General features: G+C 27.7%; 1 long non-coding RNA gene across 1 annotated transcript; it reads left to right on the forward strand.

Annotated features, from left to right (window-relative positions):
• The first annotated feature begins 7,672 nt into the window (after positions 1 to 7,672).
• On the forward strand, positions 7,673 to 9,185 carry LOC145957075 (uncharacterized). Its single transcript, XR_014433496.1, has 2 exons — positions 7,673 to 8,702; positions 8,951 to 9,185. It is a non-coding gene; the product is annotated as an uncharacterized LOC145957075 (long non-coding RNA).
• The last annotated feature ends 447 nt before the right edge of the window (positions 9,186 to 9,632 follow it).

Raw genomic sequence — 9,632 nt, forward strand, 5'->3', positions numbered from 1 at the left:
ATTGAAAAGCTAACATCCAAGGCTACATTTCTTATGAGGACATCAAAAGTTAATTCACATTTTAAAAGGATGCACGAGCATGCACAAATTAAGCATAGGTGTGCTTCACTAAAATTAAGCATGCATGGGCATGCTTCATTAAGACAAAATGTGGTTCCCTCAAGTTTGGCCATGAAAAAGCATGCTTACTTAAGCAAAGTCGTGGTGCTTCCTACACTGGTATGTTCCCTTAACCATGGTCATGCTTGTCAGTCTAGAGTCACGTAATTGCATCAAACTCAACTAATTCCCACATAATTCTCACCCTCTTTTTCTCTATTTTGCATCATGAAATTATACGATACTAATATAATCATTTCAAAATTAAACATCATATTGCAATAATTTTTAGATTTTAAAAAAATCACACCAAACTCCCAAATCATCCATCTGACCTTAACCCTCAAACAATTAAATTTCACACGTGATCAATTCGGCCAAAAAATTTATATTACAAGTGTTAAACGAAATCCAACCAACAACCTAAGAGGGTTAAGGGTCCTCTCACTACTCATTTCTTCATATGTGTCCATAAATGAGACATTCTCACTCCCCTTTACATTGAGTGACAATCTTTGTAGCACTCCTTCTATGTTTTCCTTTGTTGTTGCTCTTAGGATTTAGAACAAATGCATAACAATGAACCACCCTTTATTTTTGTTTGTGTTTAAATAAGCCTTCAGATTAGACTTCAGAGTCCAACTAAAACCTCATTTCTCCATTACTACCCTTTAATGGAGAAATAAGGTAAGTTGTAGTTCATAAATGTTTTATTTGAATTTCATACATGTTTAGCATATACAAGTGCTCATTTGAAACAACAACACTGGACTTCCTCGAGATGAATTATCTCGCATGAACCTCCTTTCTCAAAACCTTTTTTACGACAACTGTCTGGGCATGCCCACGGATCAACTTGTGCGCATTCGTCTGATCCTTTTTGGCATATTTGTTTTTCTCCTTCTCCTACATATTCAACATAGTTAAATAAATAAATAAAAACATATCTTTGGTTTTTTTTTTTTTTTTTGCAAAAATCATTCTTTAGATATACATTATTCATGAGATCTATTTATCTGAATGACATCTATCTTTATAATTTAAAAAGAAAGTTATAATTTTTTAGAGAAAAAAAAAACTTGTTTAATCATATCTAACGACTGAAAACCATGTTTACCCGATCAAAAATAGATATGCAACTTAACTATTTTCTTTTTACCTGAATCCAAAAGCAATGCGATGCATAATAGTCCCAAAAGGAAAATTTGATTGGTGCGGGAAGCCATTTTGCAATTTTCACCTCCTGTACTTTTGAGAAGATTGATATTGGAATATTTTGAATTTTTATCAATTGTTCTAAGGATATATATACCTGTTAAAATTAAATAAAATTAATTAATTATTTAAATATACCATTTAATATATTGAATACTTTTAACATTTTCTTAATTCTTTTTATTTTTGACCAAGATTTAATATACTGAATAATGTTAACGACTTAAAGTTTTCTTAATTTTTTTTGAATAGGCAACAATGTTTTAAAATCAATAACAAATATTTAACAAATAAAATTATTTATTAAAATACAACATATAATACATTGAATATTTCAATATTTTAATGTTTTCTTAACACTTTTTATTTTTTAAATAGTCAATAAATGTTTTAAAAACATTTGTTAATGTTTATCATATATTAATAAAATATTTCAATTGAAAGCATGTCATTACTTTTCTAGAATGATTTGACCGAGTGATATTAACTCTATATAACTCTATATTATTATTATTATTATTATTATTATTATTATTATTATTATTATTATTCGTAATATAAAATTATTATATATTATTATTATAGTACAAATATGAGATTGTATATTTGAGGATGACTTAAATGAATTAATTTGTACAAGTTATACTGACAACATACATAGACATTTCGGTAGCTTACTCATCAGAACTTCACAGTTAAGCGTGCTTGACTTGGAGTAGTACTGGGATGGGTGACCTTCTGGGAAGTCTCCCAGAAATTGAACAAGTAAGGATAAAACACGCTAAACAGTGAAATAGAACCCTTGAGAGACCAAATATGAGAGTTGTTACATTAATAAATTTATTAAAATTAAAAAAAAAATTATAACTTCTGACGGATTTTTCCGACGGAAATTTTGACAGTAATTTCGGAAAATTCCGTCGGAAAAATTATTTTCGACATATTTTTTTTTAACGCCACTTTTTCCGACGGATTTCAATCCGTCGAAAATCCATCAGAAAAAGCAAAATCTATCGGAAATTTACCTATTTCCGTCGAAAATTTCCGTCAGAAATTAGCATTTTTCTTGTAGTGATGATAATAATAATAATTTGTGTTAATGTATTTAATACTTAATTTTATAAATCATTAATAAGTGATTCTTTTGGTGTGTACCAAAATAAAATGATTCTTTTATTTGTAATTGTGAACAATGAACACAAAATTTAATATCTCATGTAAATTGTTCAAATTTCACAATTAATTGTAAATTATCTAAATTTCATAATCAGTAAAAGGAAAATTCACTTTTGGTAGTTATTAATATGTCCTTTAGTGATCTTAAAGTATATCTAATTGATAGTGATTGTGATTTGATGGTGTGATGTATCTTCTTAATAAGCAATGATGTTTATTAACAATTTTTATTGGAATGTAATAATATAACATAAAATATTATTTAAAAATAAGTAGCAATCCTTAAATAAGTTATGTTATTTATGAATTAAAAAATATTTTTTAGTCTTGATTTTTTCAGCAAACAATAGAGAACACAATCTCAGATAAAAAAAGTACTTGAGTCATCAATCTTTCATCACCCATGAATAGAAAACTAGTTATCCATCATTGTTATATATTTTTCATGAATGTAATTTCTTTTCTTTTATTATTTAATATTTTATATATGCACTAAATTAATTATTTAATTTTTTTATTAGTTAAAATATTATTTATTATATTTAATTAAATTAATATTGAATTATAATATTTAATTTAATTTTTTAAGATGTAAAAAATGAAGTGTATATAAAAAAATTATAAAAGTGTGGGTTACTTATAAGATCTCACCATTAGAGTCAAATTTGTAAAAATATAGTGTAAATTCCTTATGAATAATGTGACAAAATGAATCGTATTTAAAATAAAATAAGAACCTCAATAAATTACTTATAAGAACCACAATAAAAGAATCTCTAAACAACTACTAAAATTTTACTGACAATTAATTAAAGGTTAGTCCTCTCAAAAACAAAAAACAAAAAAAGACAAACTAGGTCATCAAAAGATAAGTAAACGAAGTAGTGATAAACAATTAAAATTCAAACTTTTGAAACTAAAACAAAAAAAATAACAAAATCCCTAACTACTCCAATGCCCGGTATCACATTGGCAGTAGAGCTACAAACACCTAGACATCTCCTTTGATCCTCCCAAGGCTGAGGGTCCTCGTCTAGAAAATATACAAAACATGCCAACAACAAACAATGATTGAGAACAATCTCACTCTATAAAGAATGGGTCGCAACCCTCGACATCCCAACCCTTTGCGATAAACAATTAGGATGATAATAGTTCATACTTCGAACTATAGAAATCACAATTCATACTTCGAACTATAATAGCAACAATTCGTATACTTCAATTTCAATAGCAACATCATCCATCTCATTCACAAAACATGAACATAAATGTAATGTAATGTGCATCTACGTCTAAACGCATGGGGTACTCGACCATCATCATCATCGTTATCTTAAATATACAGTTGGTACCTAAGTCTTGAGTTAACCTGAGCCTACCAACACTGCCAGTGTTCCCAGTAGAACACTAATAGACTCCTACCAAAACCACAAATATGCAAGTATGATGCATGCATGTCACCATCATGCAAATGCTTCTATAATATCACATCATGATCATCATTAAATCATCGTTCACCAACATCTATGTCTATCCACATCAAGGTCATCCATTAATATAAAAATCATCGATCACAAGGCATGTACATTCATTCGTCAACATCTATACTCATGCACATCAATTCTCATCCATCAAGATAGAAATCATCATTCATCAAGTCCATATATATATATATATACATACACACACACACACGCATTCATCATCATATAAATCAATCATAAACATCATAAAACATCATTTGAAACACCAAAATAAACTTTTAGACCATCCACACCAGGCTTGGAAACCCACTCCTGGTGACTAACCACTACAGAGAGCATTACACATCTCTCACACCTAGCGCAACACCTCGCGATCGGCGAATAACCACAAACAATCATACAATTTATAAGTGGTTAGAATTAATTTTACATCTAGAAAGTCTCCAATTTTAACGCCTACGATTCTTATCCCTTTAATTAAACAACTAAGATCCTTTCTCTATAATTCATTGAATTTCTCTCCCTTAGGGCTCCAACCACTTCCTATAGAGCACTCAATTAATTATATAGAAACATATGATTATCAAATAAACCACATATTCTGAATCCACTCATCAAATCAAATCAAACGCACACAACATCTCATCAAACAAAAAACTTATGGATTGGGGGCCAATCCCTATAGGGTTCTAACTCCCTCCTACAAAGAACTCAATTCATTATCTAGAAACATCTGATCTTTAATTAAATTACATATTTGGAATCTACTCAGTAAATCACATCAAACGCACATCTAATTTCATCAAATAGAAAACTTATTGGGGCAAATCCCTCTAGGGTTTTAACTCCTTTCTATAGAGCACTCAATTCATTATCTAGAAACATCTGATCATCAATTAAATTGCATATTTGAAATCTACTCATTAAATCACATCAAACGCACATCTAATTTCATCAAATAGAAAACTTATGGAATTGGGGGTCAAGGGTTCTAACCCCTTCTACAAAGAACTCAATTCATTATCTAGAAAAATCTGAGCATTAATTAAATTGCATATTTGGAATCTACACATTAAATCACATCAAACGCACATCTAATTTCGTCAAACAAAAAACTTATGGAATTAAGGGTCAATCTCTCTACCCTTCATGCATACACCCAATCTTCCAAATGAGTGTTCTCACTCCCCTTTACATGGAGTTAAATGTTTTCGAAGAGGATATGCGAGATTGTCATCAGATGTTTGATACATTGACAAGTGAAGCTATTGTCATTGTTCATGTTAATTTTAATATTTACACTTGTTTTTTTTTATTGTATCTAGTTGATGACATGTAAATTTTCTTTTTATTACATGATTAATTAGACATGGAGTATTCTAAGACTATGTTAGGTTGATATATACATTACATATACACTATTTCTAGTTATGATTTGTTTTGTTACATTAGCTATTTTGGTACGACGACTTTGGTTTTGGCTTGATGGAGCTATTGGTCCTTAGTTCTAGTTTTTCCTGTTTTTGATTTACATTAAGTTTGCCAATATAGAGCGCTTGTGTAAGAAAGTGTTATCTATTGGATGCATATACAGAAAGCACTTATTCCAGAATATGTCATCTATTGGAGGGTAGATAGAAAACATTTTTTATAGAAAACTTTGTCTATTGGAGACAACATACACATCAATTGAAGAGAAAAACGCCTTGTACTGAATCTAACATACATAGTGCTTGCTTCAATAAGCCCTGTCTATTTAATGTCATTAGATAGTGTTTATTGAGAAGCGCTTTCTTTTAATAGACATTGCTCACATAGATAGCGCTTAAAAAGTGTTATCAATTAGCAAAATAAGCACTATCTATTAATGAATTTGGCATAGTGTGACATGCATCATACTTGCATATTTGTGGTTTTGGTAGGAGTCTATTGGTGTTCTAGTGGGAACACTGGTGTATTGGTAGCCTCAGGTTAACTCGACACTTAGGTACCAACTGTATATTTAAGATAATGATGATGATGATGGTCGAGTACCCCATGCGTTTAAACGTAGATGCACATTACATTACATTTATGTGCATGTGTTGTGAATGAGATGGATGATGTTGCTATTAAAATTGAAGTATACGAATTGTTGCTATTATGGTTTGAAGTATGAATTGTGATTTCTATAGTTCGAAGTATGAACTATTATCATCCTAATTGTTTATCACAAAGGGATGGGATGTCGAGGGTTGCGACCCATTTTTTATAGAGTGAGATTGTTCTCAATCACTGTTTGTTGTTGGCATGTTTTGTATGTTTTCTAGACGAGGACCCTCAGCCTTGGGAGGATCAAAGGGGAGGTCTAGGTGTGTGTAGCTCTACTGCCAATGTGATACCGGGCATTGGAGTAGTTAGGGATTTTGTTATTTTTTTTGTTTTAGTTTCAAAAGTTTGAATTTTAATTGTTTATCACTACTTCGTTTACTTACCTTTTGATGACCTAGTTTGTCTTTATATTTTTATGTTTGTGTGAGGATTCAAAGGAGATTTATGAACCACTCATGAGAATTTTGAAGCTATATTTTTATCTTTTAAATGGTATCATACTTGAAGGTATATGAGTGTCACAACTAAAGGGTATATTAATAACTATCGAAAGTTAATCTTTTGTAGTGATCATGAAATTTGGATAATTTACTTGAGATCGTAAATTTTATGTTCATTGTTCAAAATCACAAATAAAAGGATCATTTTATTTTGGTGTACACCAAAAAATCACTTGCTAGTGGTTTGTAAATAAAAAGTATTAAATACATTAACATAAATTATTAACATTATTATTATATATTAATAATGTATTTATGTAGAGAGTTAATATCACTCAGTCAATTGATTATTCTAGAAATGTAATTACCCGCTTTTAATTGAAATATTTTATTAATATATGATAAATATTAACAAATGTTTTTAAAACATCTAAAATGTTTTTAATTGAAATGTTTTGTCCAATTAACATATTGTGGTTGGATATAGTTAATATTAATCCAAAAAAATGAATTTTTTTTTATAAAAAAAAGTCAAAATATTAAATATCTTTGTATAGTTACCTTGTGCTATAAGTTGGAAGTATGAGACTAACATCCATACCCTAATATTCAAACTAAATAATCTTGACTAGCAAGAATCTATATACTAAGGTGATCGTGTATATGGGAGACACTAGGAATTTCATATACGCCCTCAAGTAACTTTCACTAGTAATAAATAAAGGCTTATAAGTCGGTGGAAATGGGTAATTAAAAAAGAATTAAAGATTGGTAATTATTTTAGTTTTAGTGGATTTTTACCAACATTTAATATAAAAGTTGGTAATTCTTTTATTAACTCTGATACACCGCAACTTTTTTTTTTTTTTTTTTTTAAGAGGACCAACCTTTAACTAATTGTCAGTAAAATTTTAGTAATTGTTTAGAGATTCTTTTGTTTTGGTTCTTATAATAATTCATTGAAGTTTTTATTTTATTTTAAATACGATTCATTTTGTCACATCATTCATAAGGAATTTGCACTATATTTTTACAAATTTGACTCTAATGGTAAGTAACCCACACTTTTATAATTTTTTTTAAATACACTTCATTTTTTACATCTTAAAAAATTAAATTAAATATTATAATTCAATATTAATTTAATTAAATATAATAAAATAATATTTTAACTAATAAAAAAATTACATAATTAATTTAGTGCATATATAAAATATTAAATAATAAAAGCAAAGAAATTACATTCATGAAAAATATATAACAATGATTGATAACTAGTTTTCTATTCATGGGTGATGAAAGATTGATGACTCAGGTACTTTTTTATATCTGAGATTGTGTTCTCTATTGTTTGCTGAAAAAATCAAGACTAAAAAATATTATTTTTTAATTTATAAACAACATAACTTATTTAAGGATTGCTACTTATTTTTAAATAATATTTTGTTATGTTATTACATTCCAATAAAAGTTGTTAATATTTGTGTTCATTGTTCACAATCACAAATAAAAGAATCATTTTATTTTGGTACACACCAAAAAAATCACTTATTAATGATTTATAAAAATAAGTATTAAATACATTAACACAAATTATTATTATTATTATTATTATTATTATTATTATATTAATAATGTATTTATATAGAGTTAATATCACTCAGTCAAATCATTCTAGAAAAGTAATGACATGCTTTCAATTGAAATATTTTATTAATATATGATAAACATTAACAAATGTTTTTAAAACATTTATTGACTATTTAAAAAATAAAAAGTGTTAAGAAAACATTAAAATATTGAAATATTCAATGTATTATATGTTGTATTTTAATAAATAATTTTATTTGTTAAATATTTGTTATTGATTTTAAAACATTGTTGCCTACTCAAAAAAAATTAAGAAAATCTTTAAGTCGTTAACAGTATTCAGTATATTAAATCTTGGTCAAAAATAAAAAGAATTAAGAAAATGTTAAAAGTATTCAATATATTAAATGGTATATTTAAATAATTAATTAATTTTATTTAATTTTAACAGGTATATATATCCTTAGAACAATTGATAAAAATTCAAAATATTCCCATATCAATCTTCTCAGAACTACAGGAGGTGAAAATTGCAAAATGGCTTCCCGCACCAATCAAATTTTCCTTTTGGTACTATTATGCATCGCATTGCTTTTGAATTCAGGTAAAAAAAAAATAGTTAAGTTGCATATCTATTTTTGATTGGTTAAACATGGTTTTCAGTCGTTAGATATATGATTAAACAACTTTTTTTTTCTCTAATAAATTATCACTTTTTTTTAATTATAAAGATAGATGTCATTCAGATAAATAGATCTCACGAATAATGTATATCTAAAGAATTATTTTTTCAAAAAAAAAAAAAACCAAGATATGTTTTTATTTATTTATTTAACTATGTTGAATATGTAGGAGAAGGAGAAGAACAAATATGCCAAAAAGGATCAGACGAATGCGCACAAGTTGATCCGTGGGCATGCCCAGACAGTTGTCGTAAAAAAGGTTTTGAGAAAGGAGGTTCATGCGAGATAATTCATCTCGAGGAAGTCCAGTGTTGTTGTTTCAAATGAGCACTTGTATATGCTAAACATGTATGAAATTCAAATAAAACATTTATGAACTACAACTTACCTTAATTTGAAACTGAGTTAACAAGAACTCCTGTCAAAAGTTCCATACTACATTTGTTAAAAGTTTAGGTGTTAATTTATGTTATAACTTTTAACCACTTATAATGTGTGTTATACAACTTTGGTAATGAAATAACCCATGTAATATATCAAGTTAAAAATTAAGTTGTTTTGGGTTATTAGAGTTGAGATCAAAATTAACTAAGAATAAGGAACACATATAAGGGTTTTTTGAAGATAGAAAATTCATAATCATTTTCACAAAATATAGGTGATGGTTGGTACACTATCTGCTTTTACTTTGTCAAGAATTTGAAGTTTTCTCACATTTGATATATCATCTAAAAAATAACATTCTAGGAAACATGATTTTTCATAAATGTTTTTTATACAAATTTCCCATCAAATTGTTCTCATGGGATAGGTGGTAATCTAACATTAGTTAAAAAGAATGTTTTACTACA

This window comes from Cajanus cajan, chromosome 4 (assembly GCF_000230855.2).
Source record: "Cajanus cajan strain Asha chromosome 4, NIPB_CcT2T_4, whole genome shotgun sequence".
In the NCBI taxonomy this organism is placed as follows: domain Eukaryota; kingdom Viridiplantae; phylum Streptophyta; class Magnoliopsida; order Fabales; family Fabaceae; genus Cajanus; species Cajanus cajan.